Consider the following 26,175-nt stretch of genomic DNA (forward strand, 5'->3'; position numbering starts at 1 on the left):
CAGTTCATGTACAAAACGGACAATCTCTCTCGAAGTAGCAGCGTTTCGAACGAGAACTCATCTCTTACAAAGGGATTTCATTTTTTTGAACTTATTTGAACTCCATACTTTTTGTGTGTTCAAATTGCACCATTCTAAGGCACATAACAAAATTTCAACAATTTATGACTTCATTTGGTATATTTCGTGCATTTACTTATTGTTTTTGAGCTAGTTGACCCTGAAATTGAAAAGCACTACAAATGAACTCTGAAAATGTTGAAAGTTGGCATGCTATCATCATTTCACCCACATAGCATGTGTTAAAAAGTTGAGAGGGCTACGACAAAAACTGGATGCAGTTCGTGTACAAAACGGACAATCTCTCTCGAAGTAGCAGCGTTTCGAACGAGAACTCATCTCTTACAAAGGGATTTCATTTTTTTGAACTTATTTGAACTCCATACTTTTTGTGTGTTCAAAATGCACCATTCTAAGGCACATCACAAAATTTCAACAATTTATGACTTCATTTGGTATATTTCGTGCACTTACTTATTGTTTTTGAGCAAGTTGACCCTGAAATTGAAAAGCACTACAAATGAACTCTGAAAATGTTGAAAGTTGGCATGCTATCATCATTTCACCCACATAGCATGTGTTAAAAAGTTGAGAGGGCTACGACAAAAACTGGATGCAGTTCGTGTACAAAACGGACAATCTCTCTCGAAGTAGCAGCATTTCGAACGAGAACTCATCTCTTACAAAGGGATTTCATTTTTTTGAACTTATTTGAGCTCCATACTTTTTGTGTGTTCAAAATGCACCATTCTAAGGCACATCACAAAATTTCAACAATTTCTGACTTCATTTGGTATATTTCGTGCATTTACTTATTTTTTTTTGAGCTAGTTGACCCTGAAATTGAAAAGCACTACAAATGAACTCTGAAAATGTTGAAAGTTGGCATGCTATCATCATTTCACCCACATAGCATGTGTTAAAAAGTTGAGAGGGCTACGACAAAAACTGGATGCGGTTCGTGTACAAAACGGACAATCTCTCTCGAAGTAGCAGCGTTTCGAACGAGAACTCATCTCTTACAAAGGGATTTCATTTTTTTGAACTTATTTGAACTCCATACTTTTTGTGTGTTCAAAATGCACCATTCTAAGGCACATCACAAAATTTCAACAATTTATGACTTCATTTCGTATATTTCGTGCACTTACTTATTGTTTTTGAGCTAGTTGACCCTGAAATTGAAAAGCACTACAAATGAACTCTGAAAATGTTGAAAGTTGGCATGCTATCATCATTTCACCCACATAGCATGTGTTAAAAAGTTGAGAGGGCTACGACAAAAACTGGATGCAGTTCGTGTACAAAACGGACAATCTCTCTCGAAGTAGCAGCGTTTCGAACGAGAACTCATCTCTTACAAAGGGATTTCATTTTTTTGAACTTATTTGAGCTCCATACTTTTTGTGTGTTCAAAATGCACCATTCTAAGGCACATCACAAAATTTCAACAATTTCTGACTTCATTTGGTATATTTCGTGCATTTACTTATTTGTTTTTGAGCTAGTTGACCCTGAAATTGAAAAGCACTACAAATGAACTCTGAAAATGTTGAAAGTTGGCATGCTATCATCATTTCACCCACATAGCATGTGTTAAAAAGTTGAGAGGGCTACGACAAAAACTGGATGCAGTTCGTGTACAAAACGGACAATCTCTCTTGAAGTAGGAGCGTTTCGAACGAGAACTCATCTCTTACAAAGGGATTTCATTTTTTCGAACTTATTTGAACTCCATACTTTTTGTGTGTTCAAAATGCACCATTCAAAGGCACATCACAAAATTTCAACAATTTATGACTTCATTTGGTATATTTCGTGCATTTACTTATTGTTTTTGAGCTAGTTGACCCTGAAATTGAAAAGCACTACAAATGAACTCTGAAAATGTTGAAAGTTGGCATGCTATCATCATTTCACCCACATAGCATGTGTTAAAAAGTTGAGAGGGCTACGACAAAAACTGGATGCAGTTCATGTACAAAACGGACAATCTCTCTCGAAGTAGCAGCGTTTCGAACGAGAACTCATCTCTTACAAAGGGATTTCATTTTTTTGAACTTATTTGAACTCCAAAATTTTTGTGTGTTCAAAATGCACCATCCTAAGGCACATCACAAAATTTCAACAATTTCTGACTTCATTTGGTATATTTCGTGCATTTACTTATTATTTTTGAGCTAGTTGACCCTGAAATTGAAAAGCACTACAAATGAACTCTGAAAATTTTGAAAGTTGGCATGCTATCATCATTTCACCCACATAGCATGTGTTAAAAAGTTGAGAGGGCTACGACAAAAAATGGATATAGTTCGTGGATAAAACGGACAATCTCTCTCGAAGTAGCAGCGTTTCGAACGAGAACTCATCTCTTACAAAGGGATTTCATTTTTTTGAACTTATTTGAACTCCATAATTTTTGTGTGTTCAAAATGCACCATTCTAAGGCACATCACAAAATTTCAACAATTTCTGACTTCATTTGATATATTTCGTGCACTTACTTATTTTTTTTGAGCTAGTTGACCCTGAAATTGAAAAGCACTACAAATGAACTCTGAAAATGTTGAAAGTTGTCATGATATCAACATTTCACCCACATAGCATGTGTTAAATAGTTGAGAGGGCTACGACAAAAACTGGATGCAGTTCGTGTACAAAACGGACAATCTCTCTCGAAGTAGCAGCGTTTCGAACGAGAACTCATCTCTTACAAAGGGATTTCATTTTTTTTTGAACTTATTTGAACTCCATACTTTTTGTGTGTTCAAAATGCACCATTCTAAGGCACATCACAAAATTTCAACAATTTATGACTTCATTTGGTATATTTCGTGCATTTACTTATTTTTTTTTGAGCTAGTTGACCCTGAAATTGAAAAGCACTACAAATGAACTCTGAAAATGTTGAAAGTTGGCATGCTATCATCATTTCACCCACATAGCATGTGTTAAAAAGTTGAGAGGGCTACGACAAAAACTGGATGCAGTTCGTGGATAAAACGGACAATCTCTCTCGAAGTAACAGCGTTTCGAACGAGAACTCATCTCTTACAAAGGGATTTCAATTTTTTGAACTTATTTGAACTCCATAATTTTTGTGTGTTCAAACTGCACCATTCTAAGGCACATCACAAAATTTCAACAATTTCTGACTTCATTTGGTATATTTCGTGCACTTACTTATTTTTTTTGAACTAGTTGACCCTGAAATTGAAAAGCACTACAAATGAACTCTGAAAATGTTGAAAGTTGGCATGCTATCATCATTTCACCCACATATCATGTGTTAAAAAGTTGAGAGGGCTACGACAAAAACTGGATGCAGTTCTCGTACAAAACGGACAATCTCTCTCGAAGTAGCAGCGTTTCGAACGAGAATTCATCTCTTACAAAGGGATTTAATTTTTTTGAACTTATTTGAACTCCATACTTTTTGTGTGTTCAAAATGCACCATTCTAAGGCACATAACAAAATTTCAACAATTTATGACTTCATTTGGTATATTTCGTGCATTTACTTATTGTTTTTGAGCTAGTTGACCCTGAAATTGAAAAGCACTACAAATGAACTCTGAAAATGTTGAAAGTTGGCATGCTATCATCATTTCACCCACATAGCATCTGTTAAAAAGTTGAGAGGGCTACGACAAAAACTGGATGCAGTTCGTGTACAAAACGGACAATCTCTCTCGAAGTAGCAGTGTTTCGAACGAGAACTCATCTCTTACAAAGGGATTTCATTTTTTTGAACTTATTTGAACTCGATACTTTTTGTGTGTTCAAAATGCACCATTCTAAGGCACATCACAAAATTTCAACAATTTATGACTTCATTTGGTATATTTCGTGCACTTACTTATTGTTTTTGAGCTAGTTGACCCTGAAATTGAAAAGCACTACAAATGAACTCTGAAAATGTTGAAAGTTGGCATGCTATCATCATTTCATCCACATAGCATGTGTTAAAAAGTTGAGAGGGCTACGACAAAAACTGGATGCAGTTCGTGTACAAAACGGACAATCTCTCTCGAAGTAGCAGCGTTACGAACGATAACTCATCTCTTACAAAGGGATTTCATTTTTTTGAACTTATTTGAACTCCATACTTTTTGTGTGTTCAAAATGCACCATTCTAAGGCACATCACAAAATTTCAACAATTTATGACTTCATTTCGTATATTTCGTGCACTTACTTATTGTTTTTGAGCTAGTTGACCCTGAAATTGAAAAGCACTACAAATGAACTCTGAAAATGTTGAAAGTTGGCATGCTATCATCATTTCACCCACATAGCATGTGTTAAAAAGTTGAGAGGGCTACGACAAAAACTGGATGCAGTTCGTGTACAAAACGGACAATCTCTCTCGAAGTAGCAGCGTTTCGAACGAGAACTCATCTCTTACAAAGGGATTTCATTTTTTTGAACTTATTTGAGCTCCATACTTTTTTTGTGTTCAAAATGCACCATTCTAAGGCACATCACAAAATTTCAACAATTTCTGACTTCATTTGGTATATTTCGTGCATTTACTTATTTTTTTTGAGCTAGTTGACCCTGAAATTGAAAAGCACTACAAATGAACTCTGAAAATGTTGAAAGTTGGCATGCTATCATCATTTCACCCACATAGCATGTGTTAAAAAGTTGAGAGGGCTACGACAAAAACTGGATGCAGTTCGTGTACAAAACGGACAATCTCTCTTGAAGTAGGAGCGTTTCGAACGAGAACTCATCTCTTACAAAGGGATTTCATTTTTTCGAACTTATTTGAACTCCATACTTTTTGTGTGTTCAAAATGCACCATTCAAAGGCACATCACAAAATTTCAACAATTTATGACTTCATTTGGTATATTTCGTGCATTTACTTATTGTTTTTGAGCTAGTTGACCCTGAAATTGAAAAGCACTACAAATGAACTCTGAAAATGTTGAAAGTTGGCATGCTATCATCATTTCACCCACATAGCATGTGTTAAAAAGTTGAGAGGGCTACGACAAAAACTGGATGCAGTTCATGTACAAAACGGACAATCTCTCTCGAAGTAGCAGCGTTTCGAACGAGAACTCATCTCTTACAAAGGGATTTCATTTTTTTGAACTTATTTGAACTCCAAAATTTTTGTGTGTTCAAAATGCACCATCCTAAGGCACATCACAAAATTTCAACAATTTCTGACTTCATTTGGTATATTTCGTGCATTTACTTATTATTTTTGAGCTAGTTGACCCTGAAATTGAAAAGCACTACAAATGAACTCTGAAAATTTTGAAAGTTGGCATGCTATCATCATTTCACCCACATAGCATGTGTTAAAAAGTTGAGAGGGCTACGATCAAAACTGGATGCAGTTCGTGGATAAAACGGACAATCTCTCTCGAAGTAGCAGCGTTTCGAACGAGAACTCATCTCTTACAAAGGGATTTCATTTTTTTGAACTTATTTGAACTCCATACTTTTTGTGTGTTCAAAATGCACCATTCTAAGGCACATCACAAAATTTCAACAATTTATGACTTCATTTGGTATATTTCGTGCACTTACTTACTGTTTTTGAGCTAGTTGACCCTGAAATTGAAAAGCACTACAAATGAACTCTGAAAATGTTGAAAGTTGGCATGCTATCATCATTTCACCCACATAGCATGTGTTAAAAAGTTGAGAGGGCTACGACAAAAACTGGATGCAGTTCGTGTACAAAACGGACAATCTCTCTCGAAGTAGCAGCATTTCGAACGAGAACTCATCTCTTACAAAGGGATTTCATTTTTTTGAACTTATTTGAACTCCAAAATTTTTGTGTGTTCAAAATGCACCATTCTAAGGCACATCACAAAATTTCAACAATTTCTGACTTCATTTGTTATATTTCGTGCATTTACTTATTTTTTTTGAGCTAGTTGACCCTGAAATTGAAAAGCACTACAAATGAACTCTGAAAATGTTGAAAGTTGGCATGCTATCATCATTTCACCCACATAGCATGTGTTAAAAAGTTGAGAGGGCTACGACAAAAACTGGATGCAGTTCGTGGATAAAACGGACAATCTCTCTCGAAGTAGCAGCGTTTCGAACGATAACTCATCTCTTACAAAGGGATTTCATTTTTTTGAACTTATTTGAACTCCATAATTTTTGTGTGTTCAAAATGCACCATTCTAAGGCACATCACAAAATTTCAACAATTTCTGACTTCATTTGATATATTTCGTGCACTTACTTATTTTTTTTGAACTAGCTGACCCTGAAATTGAAAAGCACTACAAATGAACTCTGAAAATGTTGAAAGTTGTCATGCTATCAACATTTCACCCACATAGCATGTGTTAAAAAGTTGAGAGGGCTACGACAAAAACTGGATGCAGTTCGTGTACAAAACGGACAATCTCTCTCGAAGTAGCAGCGTTTCGAACCAGAACTCATCTCTTACAAAGGGATTTCAATTTTTTGAACTTATTTGAACTCCATACTTTTTGTGTGTTCAAAATGCACCATTCTAAGGCACATCACAAAATTTCAACAATTTATGACTTCATTTGGTATATTTCGTGCACTTACTTATTTTTTTTGAATTAGCTGACCCTGAAATTGAAAAGCACTACAAATGAACTCTGAAAATGTTGAAAGTTGTCATGCTATCAACATTTCACCCACATAGCATGTGTTAAAAAGTTGAGAAGGCTACGACAAAAACTGGATGCAGTTCGTGTACAAAACGGACAATCTCTCTCGAAGTAGCAGCGTTTCGAACGAGAACTCATCTCTTACAAAGGGATTTCATTTTTTTGAACTTATTTGAACTCCATACTTTTTGTGTGTTCAAAATGCACCATTCTAAGGCACATCACAAAATTTCAACAATTTCTGACTTCATTTGATATATTTCGTGCACTTACTTATTTTTTTTGAACTAGCTGACCCTGAAATTGAAAAGCACTACAAATGAACTCTGAAAATGTTGAAAGTTGTCATGCTATCAACATTTCACCCACATAGCATGTGTTAAAAAGTTGAGAAGGCTACGACAAAAACTGGATGCAGTTCGTGTACAAAACGGACAATCTCTCTCGAAGTAGCAGCGTTTCGAACGAGAACTCATCTCTTACAAAGGGATTTCATTTTTTTGAACTTATTTGAACTCCATACTTTTTGTGTGTTCAAAATGCACCATTCTAAGGCACATCATAAATTTCAACAATTTATGACTTCATTTGGTATATTTCATGCATTTACTTATTGTTTTTGAGCTAGCTGACCCTGAAATTGAAAAGCACTACAAATGAACTCTGAAAATGTTGAAAGTTGGCATGCTATCATCATTTCACCCACATAGCATGTGTTAAAAAGTTGAGAGGGCTATGACAAAAACTGGATGCAGTTCGTGTACAAAACGGATAATCTCTCTCGAAGTAGCAGCGTTTCGAACGAGAACTCATCTCTTACAAAGGGATTTCATTTTTTTGAACTTATTTGAACTCGATACTTTTTGTGTGTTCAAAATGCACCATTCTAAGGCACATCACAAAATTTCAACAATTTATGACTTCATTTGGTATATTTCGTGCACTTACTTATTGTTTTTGAGCTAGTTGACCCTGAAATTGAAAAGCACTACAAATGAACTCTGAAAATGTTGAAAGTTGGCATGCTATCATCATTTCACCCACATAGCATGTGTTAAAAAGTTGAGAGGGCTACGACAAAAACTGGATGCAGTTCGTGTACAAAACGGACAATCTCTCTCGAAGTAGCAGCATTTCGAACGAGAACTCATCTCTTACAAAGGGATTTCATTTTTTTGAACTTATTTGAACTCCATAATTTTTGTGTGTTCAAAATGCACCATTCTAAGGCACATCACAAAATTTCAACAATTTCTGACTTCATTTGATATATTTCGTGCACTTACTTATTTTTTTTGAACTAGTTAACCCTGAAATTGAAAAGCACTACAAATGAACTCTGAAAATGTTGAAAGTTGTCATGCTATCAACATTTCACCCACATAGCATGTGTTAAAAAGTTGAGAAGGCTACGACAAAAACTGGATGCAGTTCGGGTACAAAACGGACAATCTCTCTCGAAGTAGCAGCGTTTCCAACGAGAACTCATCTCTTACAAAGGGATTTCATTTTTTTGAACTTATTTGAACTCCATACTTTTTGTGTGTTCAAAATGCACCATTCTAAGGCACATCACAAAATTTCAACAATTTATGACTTCATTTGGTATATTTCGTGCATTTACTTATTGTTTTTGAGCTAGTTGACCCTGAAATTGAAAAGCACTACACATGAACTCTGAAAATGTTGAAAGTTCGCATGCTATCATCATTTCACCCACATAGCATGTGTTAAAAAGTTGAGAGGGCTACGACAAAAACTGGATGCAGTTCGTGTACAAAACGGACAATCTCTCTCGAAGTAGCAGCGTTTCGAACGAGAACTCATCTCTTACAAAGGGATTTCATTTTTTTGAACTTATTTGAACTCCATACTTTTTGTGTGTTCAAAATGCACCATTCTAAGGCACATCACAAAATTTCAACAATTTCTGACTTCATTTGATATATTTCGTGCACTTACTTATTTTTTTTGAACTAGTTGACCCTGAAATTGAAAAGCACTACAAATGAACTCTGAAAATGTTGAAAGTTGTCACGCTATCAACATTTCACCCACATAGCATGTGTTAAAAAGTTGAGAAGGCTACGATAAAAACTGGATGCAGTTCGTGTACAAAACGGACAATCTCTCTCGAAGTAGCAGCGTTTCGAACGAGAACTCATCTCTTACAAGGGGATTTCATTTTTTTGAACTTATTTGAACTCCATACTTTTTGTGTGTCAAAATGCACCATTCTAAGGCACATCACAAAATTTCAACAATTTATGACTTCATTTGGTATATTTCGTGCATTTACTTATTGTTTTTGAGCTAGTTGACCCTGAAATTGAAAAGCACTACAAATGAACTCTGAAAATGTTTTAAGTTGGCATGCTATCATCATTTCACCCACATAGCATGTGTTAAAAAGTTGAGAGGCCTACGACAAAAACTGGATGCAGTTCGTGTACAAAACGGACAATCTCTCTCGAAGTAGCAGCGTTTCGAACGAGAACTCATCTCTTACAAAGGGATTTCATTTTTTTGAACTTATTTGAACTCCATACTTTTTGTGTGTTCAAAATGCACCATTCTAAGGCACATCACAAAATTTCAACAATTTATGACTTCATTTGGTATATTTCGTGCACTTACTTATTGTTTTTGAGCTAGTTGACCCTGAAATTGAAAAGCACTACAAATGAACTCTGAAAATGTTGAAAGTTGGCATGCTATCAAAATTTCACCCACATAGCATGTGTTAAAAAGTTGAGAGGGCTACGACAAAAACTGGATGCAGTTCGTGGATAAAACGGACAATCTCTCTCGAAGTAGCAGCGTTTCGGACGAGAACTCATCTCTTACAAAGGGATTTCATTTTTTTGAACTTATTTGAACTCCATAATTTTTGTGCGTTCAAAATGCACCATTCTAAGGCACATCACAAAATTTCAACAATTTCTGACTTCATTTGGTATATTTCGTGCACTTACTTATTTTTTTTGAGCTAGTTGACCCTGAAATTGAAAAGCACTACAAATGAACTCTGAAACTGTTGAAAGTTGGCATGCTATCATCATTTCACCCACATAGCATGTGTTAAAAAGTTGAGAGGGCTACGACAAAAACTGGATGCAGTTCGTGGATAAAACGGACAATCTCTCTCGAAGTAGCAGCGTTTCGAACGAGAACTCATCTCTTACAAAGGGATTTCATTTTTTTGAACTTATTTGAACTCCATAATTTTTGTGTGTTCAAAATGCACCATTCTAAAGCACATCACAAATTTTCAACAATTTCTGACTTCATTTGGTATATTTCGTGCACTTACTTATTTTTTTTGAACTAGTTGACCCTCAAATTGAAAAGCACTACAAATGAACTCTGAAAATGTTGAAAGTTGGCATGCTATCATCATTTCACCCACATAGCATGTGTTAAAAAGTTGAGAGGGCTACGACAAAAACTGGATGCAGTTCGTGTACAAAACGGACAATCTCTCTCGAAGTAGCAGCGTTTCGAACGAGAACTCATCTCTTACAAAGGGATTTCATTTTTTTGAACTTATTTGAACTCCATACTTTTTGTGTGTTCAAAATGCACCATTCTAAGGCACATCACAAAATTTCAACAATTTCTGACTTCATTTGGTATATTTCGTGCACTTACTTATTTTTTTTGAGCTAGTTGACCCTGAAATTGAAAAGCACTACAAATGAACTCTGAAAATGTTGAAAGTTGGCATGCTATCATCATATCACCCACATAGCATGTGTTAAAAAGTTGAGAGGGCTACGACAAAAACTGGATGCAGTTCGTGGATAAAACGGACAATCTCTCTCGAAGTAGCAGCATTTCGAACGAGAACTCATCTCTTACAAAGGGATTTCATTTTTTTGAACTTATTTGAACTCCATACTTTTTGTGTGTTCAAAATGCACCATTCTAAGGCACATCACAAAATTTCAACAATTTCTGACTTCATTTGGTATATTTCGTGCATTTACTTATTTTTTTTGAGCTAGTTGACCCTGAAATTGAAAAGCACTACAAATGAACTCTGAAAATGTTGAAAGTTGGCATGCTATCATAATTTCACCCACATAGCATGTGTTAAAAAGTTGAGAGGGCTACGACAAAAACTGGATGCAGTTCGTGGATAAAACGGACAATCTCTCTCGAAGTAGCAGCGTTTCGAACGAGAACTCATCTCTTACAAAGGGATTTCATTTTTTTTGAACTTATTTGAACTCCATAATTTTTGTGTGTTCAAAATGCACCATTCTAAAGCACATCACAAATTTTCAACAATTTCTGACTTCATTTGGTATATTTCGTGCACTTACTTATTTTTTTTGAACTAGTTGACCCTCAAATTGAAAAGCACTACAAATGAACTCTGAAAATGTTGAAAGTTGGCATGCTATCATCATTTCACCCACATAGCATGTGTTAAAAAGTTGAGAGGGCTACGACAAAAACTGGATGCAGTTCGTGTACAAAACGGACAATCTCTCTCGAAGTAGGAGCGTTTCGAACGAGAACTCATCTCTTACAAAGGGATTTCATTTTTTTGAACTTATTTGAACTCCATACTTTTTGTGTGTTCAAAATGCACCATTCTAAGGCACATCATAAAATTTCAACAATTTCTAACTTCATTTGGTATATTTCGTGCATTTACTTTTTTTTTTGAGCTAGTTGACACTGAAATTGAAAAGCACTACAAATGAACTCTAAAAATGTTGAAAGTTGGCATGCTATCATCATTTCACCCACATAGCATGTGTTAAAAACTTGAGAGGGCTACGACAAAAACTGGATGCAGTTCGTGTACAAAACGGACAATCTCTCTCGAAGTAGCAGCGTTTCGAACGAGAACTCATCTCTTAGAAAGGGATTTCATTTTTTTGAACTTATTTGAACTCCATACTTTTTGTGTGTTCAAAATGCACCATTCAAAGGCACATCACAAAATTTCAACAATTTATGACTTCATTTGGTATATTTCGTGCATTTACTTATTGTTTTTGAGCTAGTTGACCCTGAAATTGAAAAGCACTACAAATGAACTCTGAAAGTGTTGAAAGTTGGCATGCTATCATCATTTCACCCACATAGCATGTGTTAAAACGTTGAGAGGGCTACGACAAAAACTGGATGCAGTTCGTGTACAAAACGGACAATCTCTCTCGAAGTAGCAGCCTTTCGAACGAGAACTCATCTCTTACAAAGGGATTTCATTTTTTTGAAATTATTTGAACTCCATACTTTTTGTGTGTTCAAAGTGCACCATTCTAAGGCACATCACAAAATTTCAACAATTTCTGACTTCATTTGGTATATTTCGTGCATTTACTTATTTTTTTGAGCTAGTTGACCCTGAAATTGAAAAGCACTACAAATGAACTCTGAAAATGTTGAAAGTTGGCATGCTATCATCATTTCACCCACATAGCATGTGTTAAAAAGTTGAGAGCGCTACGACAAAAACTGGATGCAGTTCATGGATAAAACGGACAATCTCTCTCGAAGTAGCAGCGTTCCGAACGAGAACTCATCTCTTACAAAGGGATTTAATTTTTTTGAACTTATTTGAACTCCATAATTTTTGTGTGTTCAGAATGCACCATTCTAAGGCACATCACAAAATTTCAACAATTTCTGACTTCATTTGGTATATTTCGTGCACTTACTTATCTTTTTTGAGCTAGTTGACCCTGAAATTGAAAAGCACTACAAATGAACTCTGAAAATGTTGAAAGTTGGCATGCTATCATCATTTCACCCACATAGCATGTGTTAAAAAGTTGAGAGGGCTACGACAAAAACTGGATGCAGTTCGTGTACAAAACGGACAATCTCTCTCGAAGTAGGAGCGTTTCGAACGAGAACTCATCTCTTACAAAGGGATTTCATTTTTTTGAACTTATTTGAACTCCATACTTTTTGTGTGTTCAAAATGCACCATTCAAAGGCACATCACAAAATTTCAACAATTTATGACTTCATTTGGTATATTTCGTGCACTTACTTATTGTTTTTGAGCTAGTTGACCCTGAAATTGAAAAGCACTACAAATGAACTCTGAAAATGTTTAAAGTTGGCATGCTATCATCATTTCACCCACATAGCATGTGTTAAAAAGTTGAGAGGGCTACGACAAAAACTGGATGCAGTTCGTGTACAAAACGGACAATCTCTCTCGAAGTAGCAGCGTTTCGAACGAGAACTCATCTCGTACAAAGGGATTTCATTTTTTTGAACTTATTTGAACTCCATACTTTTTGTGTGTTCAAAATGCACCATTCAAAGGCACATCACAAAATTTCAACAATTTCTGACTTCATTTGGTATATTTCGTGCACTTACTTATTTTTTTTGAGCTAGTTGACCCTGAAATTGAAAAGCACTACAAATGAACTCTGAAAATGTTGAAAGTTGGCATGCTATCATCATTTCACGCACATAGCATGTGTTAAAAAGTTGAGAGGGCTACGACAAAAACTGGATGCAGTTCGTGTACAAAACGGACAATCTCTCTCGAAGTAGCAGCGTTTCGAACGAGAACTCATCTCTTACAAAGGGATTTCATTTTTTTGAACTTATTTGAACTCCATACTTTTTGTGTGTTCAAAATGCACCATTCTAAGGCACATCACAAAATTTCAACAATTTCTGACTTCATTTGGTATATTTCGTGCATTTACTTATTTTTTTTGAGCTAGTTGACCCTGAAATTGAAAAGCACTACAAATGAACTCTGAAAATGTTGAAAGTTGGCATGCTATCATCATTTCACCCATATAGCATGTGTTAAAAATGTGAGAGGGCTACGACAAAAACTGGATGCAGTTCGTGGATAAAACGGACAATCTCTCTCGAAGTAGCAGCGTTTCGAACGAGAACTCATCTCTTACAAAGGGATTTCATTTTTTTGAACTTATTTGAACTCCATACTTTTTGTGTGTACAAAATGCACCATTCTAAGGCACATCACAAAATTTCAACAATTTCTAACTTCATTTGGTATATTTCGTGCATTTACTTATTTTTTTTGAGCTAGTTGACCCTGAAATTGAAAAGCACTACAAATGAACTCTGAAAATGTTGAAAGTTGGCATGTTATCATCATTTCACCCAGATAGCATGTGTTAAAAAGTTGAGAGGGCTACGACAAAAACTGGATGCAGTTCGTGTACAAAACGGACAATCTCTCTCGAAGTAGCAGCGTTTCGAACGAGAACTCATCTCTTACAAAGGGATTTCATTTTTTTGAACTTATTTGAACTCCATACTTTTTGTGTGTTCAAAATGCACCATTCAAAGGCACATCACAAAAATTCAACAATTTATGACTTCATTTGGTATATTTCGTGCATTTACTTATTGTTTTTGAGCTAGTTGACCCTGAAATTGAAAAGCACTACAAATGAACTCTGAAAATGTTGAAAGTTGGCATGCTATCATCATTTCACCCACATAGCATGTGTTAAAAAGTTGAGAGGGCTACGACAAAAACTGGATGCAATTCGTGTACAAAACGGACAATCTCTCTCTAAGTAGCAGCGTTTCGAACGAGAACTCATCTCTTACAAAGGGATTTCATTTTTTTGAACTTATTTGAACTCCATACTTTTTGTGTGTTCAAAATGCACCATTCTCAGGCACATCACAAAATTTCAACAATTTCTGACTTCATTTGGTATATTTCGTGCATTTACTTATTTTTTTTTGAGCTAGTTGACCCTGAAATTGAAAAGCACTACAAATGAACTCTGAAAATGTTGAAAGTTGGCATGCTATCATCATATCACCCACATAGCATGTGTTAAAAAGTTGAGAGGGCTACGACAAAAACTGGATGCAGTTCGTGGATAAAACGGACAATCTCTCTCGAAGTAGCAGCATTTCGAACGAGAACTCATCTCTTACAAAGGGATTTCATTTTTTTGAAATTATTTGAACTCCATACTTTTTGTGTGTTCAAAATGCACCATTCTAAGGCACATCACAAAATTTCAACAATTTCTGACTTCATTTGGTATATTTCGTACACTTACTTATTTTTTTGAGCTAGTTGACCCTGAAATTGAAAAGCACTACAAATGAACTCTGAAAATGTCGAAAGTTGGCATGCTATCATCATTTCACCCACATAGCATGTGTTAAAAAGTTGAGAGGGCTACGACAAAAACTGGATGCAGTTCGTGTACAAAACGGACAATCTCTCTCGAAGTAGCAGCGTTTCGAACGAGAACTCATCTCTTACAAAGGGATTTCATTTTTTTGAACTTATTTGAACTCCATACTTTTTGTGTGTTCAAAATGCACCATTCAAAGGCACATCACAAAATTTCAACAATTTATGACTTCATTTGGAATATTTCGTGCATTTACTTATTGTTTTTGAGCTAGTTGACCCTGAAATTGAAAAGCACTACAAATGAACTCTGAAAATGTTGAAAGTTGGCATGCTATCATCATATCACCCACATAGCATGTGTTAAAAAGTTGAGAGGGCTACGACAAAAACTGGATGCAGTTCGTGTACAAAACGGACAATCTCTCTCGAAGTAGCAGCCTTTCGAACGAGAACTCATCTCTTAGAAAGGGATTTCATTTTTTTGAACTTATTTGAACTCCATACTTTTTGTGTGTTCAAAATGCACCTTTCAAAGGCACATCACAAAATTTCAACAATTTATGACTTCACTTGGTATATTTCGTGCATTTACTTATTTTTTTTGAGCTAGTTGACCCTGAAATTGAAAAGCACTACAAATGAACTCTGAAAATGTTGAAAGTTGGCATGTTATCATCATTTCACCCAGATAGCATGTGTTAAAAAGTTGAGAGGGCTACGGCAAAAACTGGATGCAGTTCGTGTACAAAACGGACAATCTCTCTCGAAGTAGCAGCGTTTCGAACGAGAACTCATCTCTTACAAAGGGATTTCATTTTTTTGAACTTATTTGAACTCCATACTTTTTGTGTGTTCAAAATGCACCATTCAAAGGCACATCACAAAAATTCAACAATTTATGACTTCATTTGGTATATTTCGTGCATTTACTTATTGTTTTTGAGCTAGTTGACCCTGAAATTGAAAAGCACTACAAATGAACTCTGAAAATGTTGAAAGTTGGCATGCTATCATCATTTCACCCACATAGCATGTGTTAAAAAGTTGAGAGGGCTACGACAAAAACTGGATGCAATTCGTGTACAAAACGGACAATCTCTCTCTAAGTAGCAGCGTTTCGAACGAGAACTCATCTCTTACAAAGGGATTTCATTTTTTTGAACTTATTTGAACTCCATACTTTTTGTGTGTTCAAAATGCACCATTCTAAGGCACATCACAAAATTTCAACAATTTCTGACTTCATTTGGTATATTTCGTGCATTTACTTATTTTTTTTGAGCTAGTTGACCCTGAAATTGAAAAGCACTACAAATGAACTCTGAAAATGTTGAAAGTTGGCATGCTATCATCATATCACCCACATAGCATGTGTTAAAAAGTTGAGAGGGCTACGACAAAAACTGGATGCAGTTCGTGGATAAAACGGACAATCTCTCTCGAAGTAGCAGCATTTCGAACGAGAACTCATCTCTTACAAAGGGATTTCATTTTTTTGAAATTATTTGAACTCCATACTTTTTGTGTGTTCAAAATGCACCATTCTAAGGCACATCACAAAATTTCAACAATTTCTGACTTCATTTGGTATATTTCGTACACTTACTTATTTTTTTGAGCTAGTTGACCCTGAAATTGAAAAGCACTACAAATGAACTCTGAAAATGTCGAAAGTTGGCATGCTATCATCATTTCACCCACATAGCATGTGTTAAAAAGTTGAGAGGGCTACGACAAAAACTGGATGCAGTTCGTGTACAAAACGGACAATCTCTCTCGAAGTAGCAGCGTTTCGAACGAGAACTCATCTCTTACAAAGGGATTTCATTTTTTTGAACTTATTTGAACTCCATACTTTTTGTGTGTTCAAAATGCACCATTCAAAGGCACATCACAAAATTTCAACAATTTATGACTTCATTTGGTATATTTCGTGCATTTACTTATTGTTTTTGAGCTAGTTGACCCTGAAATTGAAAAGCACTACAAATGAACTCTGAAAATGTTGAAAGTTGGCATGCTATCATCATATCACCCACATAGCATGTGTTAAAAAGTTGAGAGGGCTACGACAAAAACTGGATGCAGTTCGTGTACAAAACGGACAATCTCTCTCGAAGTAGCAGCCTTTCGAACGAGAACTCATCTCTTAGAAAGGGATTTCATTTTTTTGAACTTATTTGAACTCCATACTTTTTGTGTGTTCAAAATGCACCTTTCAAAGGCACATCACAAAATTTCAACAATTTATGACTTCACTTGGTATATTTCGTGCATTTACTTATTTTTTTTGAGCTAGTTGACCCTGAAATTGAAAAGCACTACAAATGAACTCTGAAAATGTTGAAAGTTGGCATGCTATCATCATTTCACCCACATAGCATGTGTTAAAAAGTTGAGAGGGCTACGACAATAACTGGATGCAGTTCGTGGATAAAACGGACAATCTCTCTCGAAGTAGCAGCGTTTCGAACGAGAACTCATCTCTTACAAAGGGATTTCATTTTTTTGAACTTATTTGAACTCCATAATTTTTGTGTATTCAAAATGCACCATTCTAAGGCACATCACAAAATTTCAACAATTTCTGACTTCATTTGGTATATTTCGTGCACTTACTTATTTTTTTTGAGCTAGTTGACCCTGAAATTGAAAAGCACTACAAATGAACTCTGAAAATGTTGAAAGTTGGCATGCTATCATCATTTCACCCACATAGCATGTGTTAAAAAGTTGAGAGGGCTACGACAAAAACTAGATGCAGTTCGTGGATAAAACGGACAATCTCTCTCGAAGTAGCAGCGTTTCGAACGAGAACTCATCTCTTACAAAGGGATTTCATTTTTTTGAACTTATTTGAACTCCATACTTTTTGTGTGTTCAAAATGCACCATTCAAAGGCACATCACAAAATTTCAACAATTTATGACTTCATTTGGTATATTTCGTACACTTGCTTATTTTTTTTGAGCTAGTTGACCCTGAAATTGAAAAGCACTACAAATGAACTCTGAAAATGTTGAAAGTTGGCATGCTATCATCATTTCACCCACATAGCATGTGTTAAAAAGTTGAGAGGGCTACGAAAAAAACTTTCGTGTACAAAACGGACAATCTCTCTCGAAGTAGCAGCATTTCGAACGAGAACTCATCTCTTACAAAGGGATTTCATTTTTTTGAACTTATTTGAACTCCATACTTTTTGTGTGTTCAAAATGCACCATTCTAAGGCACATCACAAAATTTCAACAATTTCTGACTTCATTTGGTATATTTCGTGCAGTTACTTATTTTTTTTTTGAGCTAGTTGACCCTGAAATTGAAAAGCACTACAAATGAACTCTGAAAATGTTGAAAGTTGGCATGCTGTCATCATTTCACCCACATAGCATGTGTTAAAAAGTTGAGAGGGCTACGACAAAAACTGGATGCAGTTCGTGTACAAAACAGACAATCTCTCTCGAAGTAGCAGCGTTTCGAACGAGAACTCATCTCTTACAAAGGGATTTCATTTTTTTGAACTTATTTGAACTCCATACTTTTTGTGTGTTCAAAATGCACCATTCTAAGGCACATCACAAAATTTCAACAATTTCTGACTTCATTTGGTATATTTCGTGCATTTACTTATTTTTTTTGAGCTAGTTGACCCTGAAATTGAAAAGCACTACAAATGAACTCTGAAAATGTTGAAAGTTGGCATGCTATCATCATATCACCCACATAGCATGTGTTAAAAAGTTGAGAGGGCTACGACAAAAACTGGATGCAGTTCGTGTACAAAACGGACAATCTCTCTCGAAGTAGCAGCGTTTCGAACGAGAACTCATCTCTTACAAAGGGATTTCATTTTTTTGAACTTATTTGAACTCCATACTTTTTGTGTGTTCAAAATGCACCATTCAAAGGCACATCACAAAATTTCAACAATTTATGACTTCTATATTTCGTGCATTTACTTATTGTTTTTGAGCTAGTTGACCCTGAAATTGAAAAGCACTACAAATGAACTCTGAAAATGTTGAAAGTTGGCATGCTATCATCATATCACCCACATAGCATGTGTTAAAAAGTTGAGAGGGCTACGACAAAAACTGGATGCAGTTCGTGTACAAAAGGGACAATCTCTCTCGAAGTAGCAGCGTTTCGAACGAGAAATCATCTCTTAGAAAGGGATTTCATTTTTTTGAACTTATTTGAACTCCATACTTTTTGTGTGTTCAAAATGCACCTTTCAAAGGCACATCACAAAATTTCAACAATTTATGACTTCACTTGGTATATTTCGTGCATTTACTTATTTTTTTTGAGCTAGTTGACCCTGAAATTGAAAAGCACTACAAATGAACTCTGAAAATGTTGAAAGTTGGCATGCTATCATCATTTCACCCACATAGCATGTGTTAAAAAGTTGAGAGGGCTACGACAAAAACTGGATGCAGTTCGTGGATAAAACGGACAATCTCTCTCGAAGTAGCAGCGTTTCGAACGAGAACTCATCTCTTACAAAGGGATTTCATTTTTTTGAACTTATTTGAACTCCATAATTTTTGTGTGTTCAAAATGCACCATTCTAAGGCACATCACAAAATTTCAACAATTTCTGACTTCATTTGGTATATTTCGTGCACTTACTTATTTTTTTTGAGCTAGTTGACCCTGAAATTGAAAAGCACTACAAATGAACTCTGAAAATGTTGAAAGTTGGCATGCTATCATAATTTCACCCACATAGCATGTGTTAAAAAGTTGAGAGGGCTACGACAAAAACTGGATGCAATTCGTGGATAAAACGGACAATCTCTCTCGAAGTAGGAGCGTTTCGAACGAGAACTCATCTCTTACAAAGGGATTTCATTTTTTTGAACTTATTTGAACTCCATACTTTTTGTGTGTTCAAAATGCACCATTCAAAGGCACATCACAAAATTTCAACAATTTATGACTTCATTTGGTATATTTCGTACACTTACTTATTTTTTTTGAGCTAGTTGACCCTGAAATTGAAAAGCACTACAAATGAACTCTGAAAATGTTGAAAGTTGGCATGCTATCATCATTTCACCCACATAGAATGTGTTAAAAAGTTGAGAGGGCTACGACAAAAACTTTCGTGTACAAAACGGACAATCTCTCTCGAAGTAGCAGCATTTCGAACGAGAACTCATCTCTTACAAAGGGATTTCATTTTTTTGAACTTATTTGAACTCCATACTTTTTGAGTGTTCAAAATGCACCATTCTAAGGCACATCACAAAATTTCAACAATTTCTGACTTCATTTGGTATATTTCGTGCAGTTACTTTTTTTTTTTGAGCTAGTTGACCCTGAAATTGAAAAGCACTACAAATGAACTGAAAAATGTTGAAAGTTGGCATGCTATCATCATTTCACCCACATAGCACGTGTTAAAAAGTTGAGAGGGCTACGACAAAAACTGGATGCAGTTCGTGTACAAAACGGACAATCTCTCTCGAAGTAGCAGCGTTTCGAACGAGAACTCATCTCTTACAAAGGGATTTCATTTTTTTGAACTTATTTGAACTCCATACTTTTTGTGTGTTCAAAATGCACCATCCTAAGGCACATCACAAAATTTGAACAATTTCTGACTTCATTTGGTATATTTCGTGCATTTACTTATTTTTTTTGAGCTAGTTGACCCTGAAATTGAAAAGCACTACAAATGAACTCTGAAAATGTTGAAAGTTGGCATGCTATCATCATATCACCCACATAGCATGTGTTAAAAAGTTGAGAGGGCTACGACAAAAACTGGATGCAGTTCGTGTACAAAACGGACAATCTCTCTCGAAGTAGCAGCGTTTCGAACGAGAACTCATCTCTTACAAAGGGATTTCATTTTTTTGAACTTATTTGAACTCCATACTTTTTGTGTGTTCAAAATGCACCATTCAAAGGCACATCACAAAATTTCAACAATTTATGACTTCTATATTTCGTGCATTTACTTATTGTTTTTGAGCTAGTTGACCCTGAAATTGAAAAGCACTACAAATGAACTCTGAAAATGTTGAAAGTTGGCATGCTATCATCATATCACCCACATAGCATGTGTTAAAAAGTTGAGAGGGCTACGACAAAAACTGGATGCAGTTCGTGTACAAAAGGGACAATCTCTCTCGAAGTAGCAGCGTTTCGAACGAGAAATCATCTCTTAGAAAGGGATTTCATTTTTTTGAACTTATTTGAACTCCATACTTTTTGTGTGTTCAAAATGCACCTTTCAAAGGCACATCACAAAATTTCAACAATTTATGACTTCACTTGGTATACTTCGTGCATTTACTTATTTTTTTTGAGCTAGTTGACCCTGAAATTGAAAAGCACTACAAATGAACTCTGAAAATGTTGAAAGTTGGCATGCTATCATCATTTCACCCACATAGCATGTGTTAAAAAGTTGAGAGGGCTACGACAAAAACTGGATGCAGTTCGTGGATAAAACGGACAATCTCTCTCGAAGTAGCAGCGTTTCGAACGAGAACTCATCTCTTACAAAGGGATTTCATTTTTTTGAACTTATTTGAACTCCATAATTTTTGTGTGTTCAAAATGCACCATTCTAAGGCACATCACAAAATTTCAACAATTTCTGACTTCATTTGGTATATTTCGTGCACTTACTTATTTTTTTTGAGCTAGTTGACCCTGAAATTGAAAAGCACTACAAATGAACTCTGAAAATGTTGAAAGTTGGCATGCTATCATAATTTCACCCACATAGCATGTGTTAAAAAGTTGAGAGGGCTACGACAAAAACTGGATGCAATTCGTGGATAAAACGGACAATCTCTCTCGAAGTAGGAGCGTTTCGAACGAGAACTCATCTCTTACAAAGGGATTTCATTTTTTTGAACTTATTTGAACTCCATACTTTTTGTGTGTTCAAAATGCACCATTCAAAGGCACATCACAAAATTTCAACAATTTATGACTTCATTTGGTATATTTCGTACACTTACTTATTTTTTTTGAGCTAGTTGACCCTGAAATTGAAAAGCACTACAAATGAACTCTGAAAATGTTGAAAGTTGGCATGCTATCATCATTTCACCCACATAGCATGTGTTAAAAAGTTGAGAGGGCTACGACAAAAACTTTCGTGTACAAAACGGACAATCTCTCTCGAAGTAGCAGCATTTCGAACGAGAACTCATCTCTTACAAAGGGATTTCATTTTTTTGAACTTATTTGAACTCCATACTTTTTGAGTGTTCAAAATGCACCATTCTAAGGCACATCACAAAATTTCAACAATTTCTGACTTCATTTGGTATATTTCGTGCAGTTACTTTTTTTTTTTGAGCTAGTTGACCCTGAAATTGAAAAGCACTACAAATGAACTGAAAAATGTTGAAAGTTGGCATGCTATCATCATTTCACCCACATAGCACGTGTTAAAAAGTTGAGAGGGCTACGACAAAAACTGGATGCAGTTCGTGTACAAAACGGACAATCTCTCTCGAAGTAGCAGCGTTTCGAACGAGAACTCATCTCTTACAAAGGGATTTCATTTTTTTGAACTTATTTGAACTCCATACTTTTTGTGTGTTCAAAATGCACCATCCTAAGGCACATCACAAAATTTGAACAATTTCTGACTTCATTTGGTATATTTCGTGCATTTACTTATTTTTTTTGAGCTAGTTGACCCTGAAATTGAAAAGCACTACAAATGAACTCTGAAAATGTTGAAAGTTGGCATGCTATCATCATATCACCCACATAGCATGTGTTAAAAAGTTGAGAGGGCTACGACAAAAACTGGATGCAGTTCGTGTACAAAACGGACAATCTCTCTCGAAGTAGCAGCGTTTCGAACGAGAACTCATCTCTTACAAAGGGATTTCATTTTTTTGAACTTATTTGAACTCCATACTTTTTGTGTGTTCAAAATGCACCATTCAAAGGCACATCACAAAATTTCAACAATTTATGACTTCATTTGGTATATTTCGTGCATTTACTTATTGTTTTTGAGCTAGTTGACCCTGAAATTGAAAAGCACTACAAATGAACTCTGAAAATGTTGAAAGTTGGCATGCTATCATCATATCACCCACATAGCATGTGTTAAAAAGTTGAGAGGGCTACGACAAAAACTGGATGCAGTTCGTGTACAAAACGGACAATCTCTCTCGAAGTAGCAGCCTTTCGAACGAGAACTCATCTCTTAGAAAGGGATTTCATTTTTCTGAACTTATTTGAACTCCATACTTTTTGTGTGTTCAAAATGCACCTTTCAAAGGCACATCACAAAATTTCAACAATTTATGACTTCACTTGGTATATTTCGTGCATTTACTTATTTTTTTTGAGCTAGTTGACCCTGAAATTGAAAAGCACTACAAATGAACTCTGAAAATGTTGAAAGTTGGCATGCTATCATCATTTCACGCACATAGCATGTGTTAAAAAGTTGAGAGGGCTACGACAAAAACTGGATGCAGTTCGTGGATAAAACGGACAATCTCTCTCGAATTAGCAGCGTTTCGAACGAGAACTCATCTCTAACAAAGGGATTTCATTTTTTTGAACTTATTTGAACTCCATAATTTTTGTGTGTTCAAAATGCACCATTCTAAGGCACATCACAAAGTTTCAACAATTTCTGACTTCATTTGGTATATTTCGTGCACTTACTTATTTTTTTTGAGCTAGTTGACCCTGAAATTGAAAAGCTCTACAAATGAACTCTGAAAATGTTGAAAGTTGGCATGCTATCATAATTTCACCCACATAGCATGTGTTAAAAAGTTGAGAGGGCTACGACAAAAACTGGATGCAGTTCGTGGATAAAACGGACAATCTCTCTCGAAGTAGGAGCGTTTCGAACGAGAACTCATCTCTTACAAAGGGATTTCATTTTTTTGAACTTATTTGAACTCCATACTTTTTGTGTGTTCAAAATGCACCATTCAAAGGCACATCACAAAATTTCAACAATTTATGACTTCATTTGGTATATTTCGTACACTTGCTTATTTTTTTTGAGCTAGTTGACCCTGAAATTGAAAAGCACTACAAATGAACTCTGAAAATGTTGAAAGTTGGCATGCTATCATCATTTCACCCACATAGCATGTGTTAAAAAGTTGAGAGGGCTACGAAAAAAACTTTCGTGTACAAAACGGACAATCTCTCTCGAAGTAGCAGCATTTCGAACGAGAACTCATCTCTTACAAAGGGATTTCATTTTTTTGAACTTATTTGAACTCCATACTTTTTGTGTGTTCAAAATGCACCATTCTAAGGCACATCACAAAATTTCAACAATTTCTGACTTCATTTGGTATATTTCGTGCAGTTACTTTTTTTTTTTTTGAGCTAGTTGACCCTGAAATTGAAAAGCACTACAAATGAACTCTGAAAATGTTGAAAGTTGGCATGCTGTCATCATTTCACCCACATAGCATGTGTTAAAAAGTTGAGAGGGCTACGACAAAAACTGGATGCAGTTCGTGTACAAAACAGACAATCTCTCTCGAAGTAGCAGCGTTTCGAACGAGAACTCATCTCTTACAAAGGGATTTCATTTTTTTGAACTTATTTGAACTCCATACTTTTTGTGTGTTCAAAATGCACCATTCTAAGGCACATCACAAAATTTCAACAATTTCTGACTTCATTTGGTATATTTCGTGCATTTACTTATTTTTTTTGAGCTAGTTGACCCTGAAATTGAAAAGCACTACAAATGAACTCTGAAAATGTTGAAAGTTGGCATGCTATCATCATATCACCCACATAGCATGTGTTAAAAAGTTGAGAGGGCTACGACAAAAACTGGATGCAGTTCGTGTACAAAACGGACAATCTCTCTCGAAGTAGCAGCGTTTCGAACGAGAACTCATCTCTTACAAAGGGATTTTATTTTTTTGAACTTATTTGAACTCCATACTTTTTGTGTGTTCAAAATGCACCATTCAAAGGCACATCACAAAATTTCAACAATTTATGACTTCTATATTTCGTGCATTTACTTATTGTTTTTGAGCTAGTTGACCCTGAAATTGAAAAGCACTACAAATGAACTCTGAAAATGTTGAAAGTTGGCATGCTATCATCATATCACCCACATAGCATGTGTTAAAAAGTTGAGAGGGCTACGACAAAAACTGGATGCAGTTCGTGTACAAAAGGGACAATCTCTCTCGAAGTAGCAGCGTTTCGAACGAGAACTCATCTCTTAGAAAGGGATTTCATTTTTTTGAACTTATTTGAACTCCATACTTTTTGTGTGTTCAAAATGCACCTTTCAAAGGCACATCACAAAATTTCAACAATTTATGACTTCACTTGGTATATTTCGTGCATTTACTTATTTTTTTTGAGCTAGTTGACCCTGAAATTGAAAAGCACTACAAATGAACTCTGAAAATGTTGAAAGTTGGCATGCTATCATCATTTCACCCACATAGCATGTGTTAAAAAGTTGAGAGGGCTACGACAAAAACTGGATGCAGTTCGTGGATAAAACGGACAATCTCTCTCGAAGTAGCAGCGTTTCGAACGAGAACTCATCTCTTACAAAGGGATTTCATTTTTTTGAACTTATTTGAACTCCATAATTTTTGTGTGTTCAAAATGCACCATTCTAAGGCACATCACAAAATTTCAACAATTTCTGACTTCATTTGGTATATTTCGTGCACTTACTTATTTTTTTTGAGCTAGTTGACCCTGAAATTGAAAAGCACTACAAATGAACTCTGAAAATGTTGAAAGTTGGCATGCTATCATAATTTCACCCACATAGCATGTGTTAAAAAGTTGAGAGGGCTACGACAAAAACTGGATGCAATTCGTGGATAAAACGGACAATCTCTCTCGAAGTAGGAGCGTTTCGAACGAGAACTCATCTCTTACAAAGGGATTTCATTTTTTTGAACTTATTTGAACTCCATACTTTTTGTGTGTTCAAAATGCACCATTCAAAGGCACATCACAAAATTTCAACAATTTATGACTTCATTTGGTATATTTCGTACACTTACTTATTTTTTTTGAGCTAGTTGACCCTGAAATTGAAAAGCACTACAAATGAACTCTGAAAATGTTGAAAGTTGGCATGCTATCATCATTTCACCCACATAGCATGTGTTAAAAAGTTGAGAGGGCTACGACAAAAACTTTCGTGTACAAAACGGACAATCTCTCTCGAAGTAGCAGCATTTCGAACGAGAACTCATCTCTTACAAAGGGATTTCATTTTTTTGAACTTATTTGAACTCCATACTTTTTGAGTGTTCAAAATGCACCATTCTAAGGCACATCACAAAATTTCAACAATTTCTGACTTCATTTGGTATATTTCGTGCAGTTACTTTTTTTT

This window comes from Hordeum vulgare, chromosome 5H (genome assembly GCF_904849725.1).
Source record: "Hordeum vulgare subsp. vulgare chromosome 5H, MorexV3_pseudomolecules_assembly, whole genome shotgun sequence".
NCBI classification, from domain to species: domain Eukaryota; kingdom Viridiplantae; phylum Streptophyta; class Magnoliopsida; order Poales; family Poaceae; genus Hordeum; species Hordeum vulgare.